This window comes from Rhea americana, unplaced genomic scaffold (genome assembly GCF_003343005.1).
Source record: "Rhea americana isolate MKP2758 unplaced genomic scaffold, rheAme1 scaffold_153, whole genome shotgun sequence".
NCBI classification, from domain to species: domain Eukaryota; kingdom Metazoa; phylum Chordata; class Aves; order Rheiformes; family Rheidae; genus Rhea; species Rhea americana.
In genome coordinates this window covers 1,320,615-1,332,237 of record NW_028185628.1, presented here as the reverse complement: position 1 = coordinate 1,332,237, position 11,623 = coordinate 1,320,615, and positions in this window count along the sequence as shown.

The following is an 11,623-nucleotide window of genomic DNA, read 5'->3' as shown; positions in this document are numbered from 1 at the left end:
TGCTCGCTTCCTTGAACATCCCTGGCTCTGCTGGGAAATTAAAGGTGCTTTCCTTCTCTCTTTTCGTAGCTCGGAGAAAGATGCTCCAAATCCCCCTCTCAGGGAGCTGCTTTTAGAGCTATTTTCTTTCTCTCGTCTGCCTTTCAGTGTGAAATTTTCCCCAAGGACTGTTTTTCCCCCCCAAGAAGTGTCATAACAAAAAGAATTTCATGGTCACTTTGAATCCAGCAGCATCTCCCCCCCTGCTCCCAGCTGTCTCTGAAGTCGGTTGGGTAGGTGATACGCGCTGCGAGAGCGCAAACAGCCAGCTGCTYCGGCGGGCGGGCGTTATTCACGCCAACAGGCTCTTGAATCTAACTGGGAATTTCCAGGCATCTATTGCTCACTCTCTCTCCAAAATAACTTTTAGTTATAAAATGTACAAACTAATCATCCTTTTAATACAGCAAAAGCTGTGCTATATCTGCTCGATCATGAGACAGTTATTTCTGCCCTGAGCATCAAGGATGCTGMGTGAAAAGGAATATTTTTGTCTTTTCTTTTTTTYACAAGTGCTGARAGGAATATCCAGTTTTAGGAAGTAAAGCTGATGATTTGTGCAGAGACTGGTAGCCACAAAYGGAGAGAAGATTTAGCAGAACGGCTGTCCTAGGGAAGCCAGCTGAACCGGTTCGTAGCCGTAAGGGGCTGGGGTTTCTCAGCCCGGTTTCTGCRCGGGGGTGACCGTGCCTGGTTTGCTCCCATTCCTGCGCTGCACCGCGCAGCCACTGGAAGGCCAGGCGTCCCTCTGCGCCACAGTGGCCTCTCCACAGAACAGGCAAGCAGCTTGATGGAGGAAGAGAAATACGCTGAAATGCTGTGAGATACGGCAAGAGGGACAGCGTACACTCCTGAAGTGGTTATTTGCCCAAGGGAGGTTTTCGCTAGCCCTTCTGACCCTTCAGCTTTGCAATCTCCTGGCCACTCGGAAGCTCCCCCCAGCCCTGAAAACCTCGGCAGCCTTCACCCCCCAAATACACCTGCTCCTCGCAGCGCCAGCTAGGTAAAGGGCGAATCAAGCGTTTAACCTGCTTTCCCGGTGACGCTGGCAAATTTTGGGGCCACCATCGCAAGGGGTGCTTGTTCGTGCTCTCGGCTTTGGCCCTGGCGGAGGCGCAGCTGCTGGCCCTGGACCCCCACGCGTCGCGCGGCAGAGCAGCCCTCGATGGTGCCCTGCGGCCCCGCACCTCCCCGCCAAACACCGGTCACACAATCCTTCTCGCTAAATAAAAGGCAAGGAAAAGATTTTCTCTYTTCCTTTCCACTGACTGGAAACTTGCAAGCTGTTCTTGCAACAGGAAATAGAAATAATTTTTATAACCATGTTAAATCTCTAGATGCCAGTGAAAGTTTCAGTGTCATGATTTCTGTGGAAGAGGAAGAGCTATTGGCAGATCAGTGGAAGTAGTCTCTACTTAAAATTTAACCTGTTTCACTTACTGCATTCAGAAGTGGTTATTTACTAGCAAAGGCTGCCTTAGTAGTTTTATCAAAATAGTACCTTTCAGCCAAACAGCATGACTTTTTAGGTGATATATTCTGGAAATAAGGTGAAATGCAAACCGCTGTAACTATTCACAAAGTCATGCCAGATTTGTGTAGAAGAAAACCTTTAAAAGAAGACAGGTTACAAGAAAGTGCAATGCCTACAGCAATTCAAAGATAAGCTGCTATGGCTTGCCTTCTACATTGATTTTTCTTTCTGCTTAGCAACAGAATTTCATGCTGGTTGTATAAAAATACAGAGAATGTGCAAATATCCCCTTGCTGTTGGCAAAAGAAAAACAGAATTATTTGGGATAACCTGATCTGGAAATATTGTGGATATTAATCTCAGACAGAAGTGTTATTAAATTGGAAGATTTGAGCAATAAAATTCAAAAGTAAAATATTTGATCAGCGGGAAGCTAAATGGAAGCGTTTTCTTACATTTGAATAAGGTTTTGTCATTTAGTTTGATTAAATGAAGTTTTATATTGACTGTTCAAATATACCACAGACAACAGAACACAAAGAAGACTGGGAGACAGAAAGCAGCTTAGRTAAACACACTGTCCATAATGGCCTATTTCACAGGAGGGGGTTTATTAAATATTACATSGATTTTCAAGATAAAACAGATAAAAAAGACTGTCACCTGTGCTGTTCCACGCAGATTTCCAGCAATGTTATGGTAGGCTGTCTTTTGGATGAGATTATTCTCACTGTAATTAACACCCAATGGGATGGGTGTTGCAGAACCACTGAAACATTTATTCAGAACCAGTGGCCTGAAGTTTCAAATGCATTTGCTTTAATTTTATTAACCTTTTAGGTTTCCTTTCTCATGGAACGCAATTGAGTGTATTCCCCAGAAAGTGTAATTGTGCCTGTGGCTAAACCCCGTCGTSCTGGAAGATGCTTAATGTCTTCAGCTGTCACTGGAATTAAGTTTAGCTTGGTGGGAGCTCCACTGCATGTTCTTTGCTTCCACGCTCAGCGGCCGCTGCCCTGCACGGCCCTCTCTCCTGGCCTGACACTCCCATCCCACAGCATCATGCTCAGCTCAGTTTGCCTTTTTTTGGGAAAAAAGAATGGAAGATTGCTTTTCCCTAGACTCTGCAATGAGGAGCTAGGGAATTCATGCTGTGTGTTAGGTATGCAGGAGAAAGAAACGTCTGTGATTACTTGGCGTAAGAAAGATGATTTAGGGAAGATTGSTTGTAAAAAACATATCCTTCCCCTTCTTTTGCAGTTTCCCCCAAATATAGGATGGGATTAAATCATGCAGTGACATTTGAAGCAGGTTATTTTGTAAAGAAAATGGATCTTCAGATATCTTGCTATCACCCAGTGACATTTAATATTTTAAAAAGTTACAGAGCTGAGCTCTGGTACTTGTTCAGTTCAGTGATCCTGCAGCTTGTGCCAGGGGGTGGGGATGAGGGGGGGTCCTGTCCATTTAGAGGCCTATTTGCACCTCTTTTTGACTCCCTTGGTTTTAACCATAAGTGTCAAAAGTCCTAAATCTCTACATGTGCACAGGAAACTAGATACCTTTGGGATCATTTGTGTATTTTAGTAGTAATGACTTGTGAAGATATTTAACAATTTTGTGTCTGAATATTTAATCTTTTTATTTAGGGTGGCATCTTGGTTTTGTTATTTTGGAATTATAATTCCTGGAGTGCTGAAAGTTTTGAAAACTTCACTATAAATTCTCTGGGGAAAGCATTCTTTACTATAACATGTGCAGAGCCTATCAAAGCAAGGCCAAGACATCTTCTGTGGGCTGAATACATACATAAAATATGACAGATGTGTTATTCAGCCTTTGCCCTCCAGGGATCAGGAAAAGTCTCTAATGCACAGGCCATGGAGTCCCAYACAACACGGAGGCAGGCTGAAGGATCTGATACTGGAMACTATTAGATGGAGGTGGTGATCCCTGGTACACTTTTATGCAAATCTTCCATGGAAATCCCATGATTTTATTACTGCATATTTAATACAGTCTAAAATGCACATCCCACTTCTAAAAATTGTATTTACTTCAGCTAGCACACTGCTGAGCGCCARTAAAAATGCTTCCTATTTACATGTATGTACTGAAGAGCTGGCGCTGTATATAAACAGCAGTTTTGGGAGAYGAGTGATTTCCTTTGAAATTATATTGCTTCATCATAGCTGAACCTCAGCTCAAAAATGTTTAAAAACTGTTTTTCTAATAGTCAGTGGTGATCTAGTGGCTCAAACACTTGTACCTTTCAAGTTGGATTTTAATAATTTGATAAAAACCAGCACTTGACTTTTTAGACGAAAGTACAGTGGCAGCCCTTGAAAGCATCCAAATGCAAAATATGCGTCACTAASTGTCACTCAGTAATACAGGCTGGATAATACAGATATCTGAAATACAGCCCCGAGAAAGAGTTAAAGCACTAACACAAGCCTTGCCTAGCCACAGTCTGATGCTGCTTTAGCTGTACTGCTCGAACCAAAATGTGAACATTGTAATTTCAGTTTTAAAATGGTTACATTTAAATTTTTTCTTTACTGACTTATTCCAAACCAAAGTTGAGTGTTCTAAACTGAAACAAGGATGGCCACATGGCCACAGAGGAATTTTCTCTAGTTTGAACAAATCAGCCTAATATGTAAGCTTTACAGAGAGCTGCAGAGGTGTTTCTACTAGTGAGAAAATGATCTYGGACACTGAAATGGAGCCTCAAAAGGATGGTCAGATACTATGAAAAACAAACACAGTATTGCATCTCAGTGGGGTGGGACACCCAGCGCTGCCTTGGGAAGACAGCAGTCAGCCATGCACCTCCGCTCACACAGTGCTCGGGGGTCAATGACAAAAAGGGACTTGGCACGTGACGGGAGACTGCTCCCACCCTCTAGGATAGGCTGAGCTGCTAACAGCAATTCTGACTTGCCACAAAAATTTGCATTTTCCAGAGTATGACTCAATTCTTTTCCCTTATAGAAATGACGGCATTGGCCCAGTACTGATTTTGTTAAGAAGTGCTTACAATTCTGTTTCTTATAGTTTTTCAATGAGACTGCCTTTTTCTCACAAAAGAAAGAAACTTTTCTGAATTTTTAATCCAAAATTATTTCTGTTGTCACATTTTGTTGTTTACATACAAATCACGTTCATAACTTGTTACAAAAAAAACAGGRAAGAGAGAGGGAATTGATAAAAAAAATTTTGTATAGCTTCCATTTTTCTCTGAATGTAGTTTGATCTGTTTACCTAGGTATTCTTCTTCTTCTTCCTATTTATGTTCTCTCTTCTTTCCTGTCTTTTCTCTTTTCACTACATTTGAAGAAGAACATGAAGAGGAAGAACACTGTATTAGAGCTATTTTTAATTRATCAGCGTGCTTAATCTTCTGAGAAGACTTCAACAAAAATGCTTCTTTTAAATTAAATATTTCATAAAAATAGTCATTTTGAATTCTCAGCAGTGTTTTCATTAACACTGGATACTATTTATATTGTTATTAAAATATTTGTACAACAATTTTTGAATTTTTGCCCCTCACAAGAGATTTATTGAAGAACTTGCAAATGAGGACAAAAAAGTCCTTTACTATAAGTAAAATATTACTAAAAGTGTTACCCAAAAATGTAGAATTAAAAAAATGTGTTTTTTAATATCTTTTTAAATTAAATCAATAAAACACTTCACCAAAACATTTCCCCTCTTTTTGGTCATTTCTGCTATCTGAATTACTAGCAAGCCAGAAAGGAACTTGCTACTCTGCCTCTCTCTATCACCACAAGTAATGTCATAATTTTGGGGAGACTTTGCCTCCTCCTAATAATTACMCTACTGATGTTTACCAGGCTTTCCTGTGTCTTGAAGGGCTCTACCTATGCATTTTTCCATGTTTTTTTTGGTTTAATTACTTTGAGACTTAAAGTAAACAAAATGAGCCAGGTTGCTACAAATGGAAGGTTGTTCACCAACTGCTTCCTGCTTGCCCAAGTGGATGCAGCGGGTAATGTGTGGTGTCATTAGGCCCCTATTTAACCGCAYGTATGGCTAGGAGGGCATGTTTGTGTTTCATTTATTCAGATATGATTAGCTTTTCTCAGTGTTCGTCTGCAGTAAAATGAAAATGTGTCATGCGCTATTACACAAGCAAATGTAATGCCCTAAAATAAACATGTACCACTACTTTGCAGGCTGTAATTGAAGGAAAAACAGGTGTTTCCCATATTCTGTGTGATTGCCTACACATATGGCTTCTTTTATACTATCTTTCAATTATTTTGTAGTGTTGGCTCCTGCAGAAAAAGAAACACTGTTACTGAAAAACGGTAGGTTTCAACAGTGTTCTTCSCACTAGAGCCAAACTGAATCTAAGCAGCATGGCCCTTTTAGTATTTAAATAATCAGAMCACATCAGCATCTACTTTAGCCATCAAATTGTATTTTCAGCTACTGCCATTTTAAAATTTGAGGCTCTAACTTTGGAAATTCAAGCTACAYGTGACACAAAATCCTATTTAAATGTTATTAACCATCTCAAATTGCATATTTCAAAGACAATTGGTAAAATAATATTGACACTTACATAGCTGATTGTTTGTATACTGTACAACCTGAAGTTTTACCTTGTAGAGCCCTTTAACTGAGTAAGATCTCCARTTAAACTTGCAGAGTTAATAATAAGCAGATTTTGTAGTGAGATGTAGTGAGAAATATCACTGGTCCCTCTTTTAACACATTTTTTACAATGTACTGCTTCTCTAGGTTAAGGTATTTGAGTGAGAAATAAAAAGAAGGAAAGAGTCACTTTCAGGCTTTGTTCTGAATGGATGACAGCGCAGAGCAGCTCCTGAACGGTCAGGGGCAAAGTCAGAGGTATTCTGCAAAACTGGCGTGAAGCCCAGTCCGGGAGCTGCTCAGTGTGCAGCAAACTGACTCAGAACTGCCTGCAAGYGACTCCTGAATGATGCAAGCTTGTAATACTTAGTCAAAACACTTAAAATAGAATCGAGTTGATCTTTGATCATTGTACATTGATCTCTTCCCMCCGAACAAGTGTCCCCATCTTTGCTAGCATCACTATTTCTTTCAGAGCAAGTCTTGCGGTGCACTAGCCTCTGTTTTGCTRTCTCACACTGTGGAGACTCCCCAGCAATGAACTCTGGTCTCGTCTTTCACTGTCAGCTCAGTGGCAGAGTGCAGAGAAGCAGTAACATATTCAGAATCTCTACCCGATTGTTTTAGAAACACATCTTTTCTGGCTTACCTACTACATAGGTAGACTGATAGTTCAGCCAAGAAGAATGACTAGTATTTTAGCCTAATTAAATTTGCATGCGGAAAGAAAGCTCTGTGGGTAGGTAAAACTGTTCAGTTTTGTTCTACAGAATCAAATGGGTCAACCTTATGAAATGGCATCAGAGATGAATTTGCTCTCTGGCTTTCACTTTGTGACAGATTCAGAAATAAAGTTGATTATGCAATATGTTCTTTATCAGCAGTACTCTTTCAAAATAATAATATGATAAAATGGTGGAGTTCACCTGAAACATCATTTTTTTTTTTTTTTGCTGCAAATAAAATCAAAATATGTTGTTTTACCTGCCGTTGGTTTTCATTATGACCTTTCCCTATTTATCTTCACTCTTTCCTTATGTGTCTCAATAATAGAGACAAATGCTCCTCTTTTATAAAGTGCACAAGGATGAAGGAATACAATTTTATCTCTTTATAGCTTCCCGGAGTGCTTTTATTTCAGTGACAGCTTTCTCACTTTGTGAGTTTCAGTGTTTCATGACTGTGCTTCTTGCCTCATAATGAATATCTTTGTCAAGAAACAGGCTGCCATTGCGAGGCGGCGAAGCTTCTGGATTTGCCAGGCTTCTGCTGCTTGACCTATTTGGCCTGCCGCTTGGCTCTGAACCATCTCGCAAGCAGAAAAGCTGATGGGTCAGCTCTGCTGCAAATGCAAACCAGAGCAACCCCGTCAGCCTCACCGAAGGCCAGATCAACACCTCCAACATGGCCCTGGCCTTGGACTGCTTCAGAGCAGAGTGGATCATTTATTGGGGAAAACTTGCTGAAAAAGATGTTAGGAAACAGAAAGCATAAAGATGACAGGAAGATACGGAAAATGAGGTATGTCTGCTCTCTGTGCCTTCTGRCAGCCCCAGTGAAGCTGCTGGGCTATGCTAAGTGATATATCTCTGGTACAGCCAAGTGGTACCGGCTGGAACAGAGCCTCATTCCTTCTCCACATCCCTGCTACTTCTCCTTGGCCCTGTCTCCCAGGTTTCCCAAAATGCCCATTCCTCTCTCCACACCCCCCCACCCCAGAATACACTGCAGCAAACAGGAAGGGGTGTCCTGACTGACACTGCAGCAATTAAGCAGCAAGTTGGGCTCAAAAACAGAGTTAAGACTTGAATATAATTTTTTAGGTTTGTTTTAGCCCTCCTAATGAATGAGAAAATACAATGCTGTGTGTGCATGCTTGACTTTTCAAAACTAGTACCCCTTTTTCATTGGCATCCTTTTGAAGGATCAGAAATGCACATGCAAAAATACAGCTGCAGCTTGGAATCTTTAAACACCTTTTGACAAAGAAGAAAAAACAATCAGTTGAACTCTTAAGCATAATGACAGAGTTGGAATACTGCCTTTGGCTATAATAGGAATATGTTTTCACCTGGGGTGTCTAAGGACATTTCCAATATCACTTTCATCTGATGTCTTGGACCAAAATACCAAATACTAACAAAATGTTCTGCAAAATATTCCTGTGAGTTAAGCATGCTGCAGATGAACAACCTAAAACATATATAGGTGAAGATATGTATTTATAGCTACTGAGGAGACCTGAGAAAAAAGATGCTTGCCTCATGGGTTCTGATTTTGAATTAATTTACATTGCTGTATTATATTTTTCTTAAAAAAAAAAAGGAAAGAAAAAAAAAGTAGATCAATTTACACCCATGTTTGACCAAAATCAGGACTGATAGGATTCATTCCTGGCCATCCTGAAACTGGTGGTTACAATTCTCAGTGGGATTTTTGGTGGCTTAYGATTTCATACTGAGCATTATATACTGTACTGATAAGACTTCTTACCCTATGTGCAGTTTTTGCACTTGGSCTACAAGAAGTTATTTCCACTTGGGAAATTTAAGAATTTCCACTTAGCTTCTTTATTAAACCCAAGAGCTTCTTTATTAAACATTTCTCCACAAGCAGATAAGAAGGTCCTTACCTCAACATTTAGAAGCAAGTCAATGCTGAATATTGTACTAAATTGAAGTTATACATTACAAATAATATTTTCATAATTTGTCTTATGTTTGTTTCTGATYTTACACTAAGGCACAATACCATTGGGTGCACCAGGGGCTAAATAAATCTTTCGCTGAAAGACAACAAATCCAAAATGTTTATGAAGCATGCAACAATTTTCTATGACTCCACCTGATGCTGCTGAGCAAGCTGTTCCTTTTTACTGTGCTATTATTAGATGGGAATGTAGTGGGTTGGATAGCATCCTTCACTAATGGAATGCTAGGATAACCAGGTTTGTATAGTGCACAGCTCATTCTCCAGCACAGTTCAGGTCTCTTTGTATACCAGCAGTCTAAGTCCTAAACAAAAAGACTCCCAATAAACAAACACATTTGAATAACTAATAATTTAGAAAAGAGTACTAAGATTTTTAAAACAGTCTAAGGGACTGTTTCTACCCACCATTTATTTGACTTAACACTTAGGTATATAAATTTAGTTTTTCTTTATGTGTATGTGTGTATATACACACACACACACACACACACACACACACACATATATATGGCTTTTGCTTCATTTCTTGTATGTAGACCAAGTTTCTGCACAGTTTTTTCATAGTAAATGTAAAACTTAGGCTAAGTTGCAATCTCAGTGATGAGAAATGAAAGGTAAAAACACCTCTGTGTTTTGAGTGGAACAGTGCTGATAAAACAGACACAAGAAAGACCTGCATGGACCCAGAAATTGCTTGGAAGACAAACATTTGAAAAAAGCCTCAGAAATACAGTGCTAAAAATGGAACACAGGAATCTTTAAGGCATCTGTCCAGGAAAGTGAAGAAAATATATTTTTGGCAGTGAATACTGAAAAAAATCATGCAGAGAATAAAACCAATTAAAATGAACAGAAAACACACGACCTAGTCTCTACCTTGACTTTGAAAAACSCTGTACTACTATTACCATGCTGCAGAAAGTGAGCATTGGTGAATAYCAACTAGGTGCTGTAGTGTCATTTTATTTATATTCTATGTTGATACTTATTGATATTTTATTGACACTTCTAGCATATTTACTTGTTTCCCCCTCCCTTGATCCATTCAAWTTGCTTTTATTTTGGTCTCCTGTAAGCATAGGGGTCCGTACTTCAGCTGTGATTATCAGAATCTTCTGATCCTCACAGGAATTCATGAGTCCTCATGGGACTCTAGAGCATTGTACCCATCCTGATACAATGATCTTTAGGGCTGAGACTTCAGATACTAAAATGTTGGCCTTTTAGAATTGCTCTATCTTCCATGAAGAGTACAGCAGGCAAGCAGGCATATTTGTTACTCCACAAAACAGATGGAGAATAGTATTAAAGCAGAACTTGATACTTAGAAGAAACTTTTGTATTTCTTCCCATCATATTCTACTGGCTGTCCTGACATCAAAGGATTCTACATCAAGGTCTAAGTTTAGTCTTTAACACAAAACCACAGAAGCTGTGTTAGGATAAAAATATAAAAAATACAATATTAATATATCCCTCTATACTGAATATTTTCTTTGACATAAKAAAAGTAAGTTGGAAGAATCAAGCAGTTAAATGTAGTTAACTATAAACAGAAACTGCTGAAAGGTTCAGTTCTGGAGGTAGAAGCAAACACATTTATGGAATATTAGAAAATTTTTAGAGACATTTTCTGAAATGTGAGGAGAGAAAAGACAGTGGAAGTGCAGCAGGAAAGCAAAATAAAATAGGAGATAGAGAAATTAAACTATAGAAATAAATTAACATTTATCAAATTCCAATATTTTCTGAGAAATGGCAACAATGCAGACCACTTGATGTAAAAAAAGTATTTTAAAAAGAATAATTGTATTTCAGGAAAAACAAATGTTATATAATCAGACTGAGTAGCAGTGCCGACTAATGCAGCATACCTACAGTGTGYTGGAAGTATCAGGGGACGATGTGCATTAATCAAGCATTACTGCACAGTTGGTCTTGGGTTATTAGCTTAATTGAAAAATGTTTTATTCTCCCAGCTTTCTTCTTGTAACGAAGCTCAGATTTGAGCACAGCTCCTCCCAACGACATCTACAAGATAAAAAAAAAAATCATATCATGAAGGGTTTGGTTTTAATGAGATGACAAATCTTTACTCATTTCTAGTTGTCAGCTCAGGATGAATCTTACAGATTGTATGTATGTTTTAAAAACACACACACACGCACAAACCCTGCAACCCCCCAGTATGTTCCTGAGCAGGCGCTGCCAGCAGCCTGCCGCYGCACACGATCCCAGTTCGAGCGCTGCCTTCTTTAAAAAATAAACCAAGGGGAGGGAGGCGAGCGGCCCCGCCGCGCCTGAGGCCGGACGCGTGCCGGGAGGCGCGAAACCGGCGGGGGGCGCCGCCCCGTCCCTAACGGTCGCCCCGGTCCCTAACGGTCGCCCCAGTCCCTAACGGCCGCCCGGGCCCCTAACGGCCGCCCCGGCACGCCGCCCCTCATGGCCACGGCCGGCCGCCACCCGGAAGGGTCACGGAGGAGCCCCGGGCCAGGCAGGCGCCACCTGCCCCGGGGCGCTGGGAAGCGCGGGACGGGCTCGGTGAGCCGGGCGTGAAGCCCCACGCGTGCTTTTCTCCTCTCCTTCCGCCCGCGGCTGCAGAGCCGCAGCATCAGCCCGTGCCCGCAGCCACCCCGTGCCTCTGTCCCTGTCGCGCCGCTGCTTCTGCTCCGGCCGCGCTAAAAATGTGCCTGCGGCAGCCGCCCCAGCGAGGTCGATGCGTGTGGAAGCGGCGCGCCGCTGTGCCGCTGTCCGGAGGCGGCAGCCGCG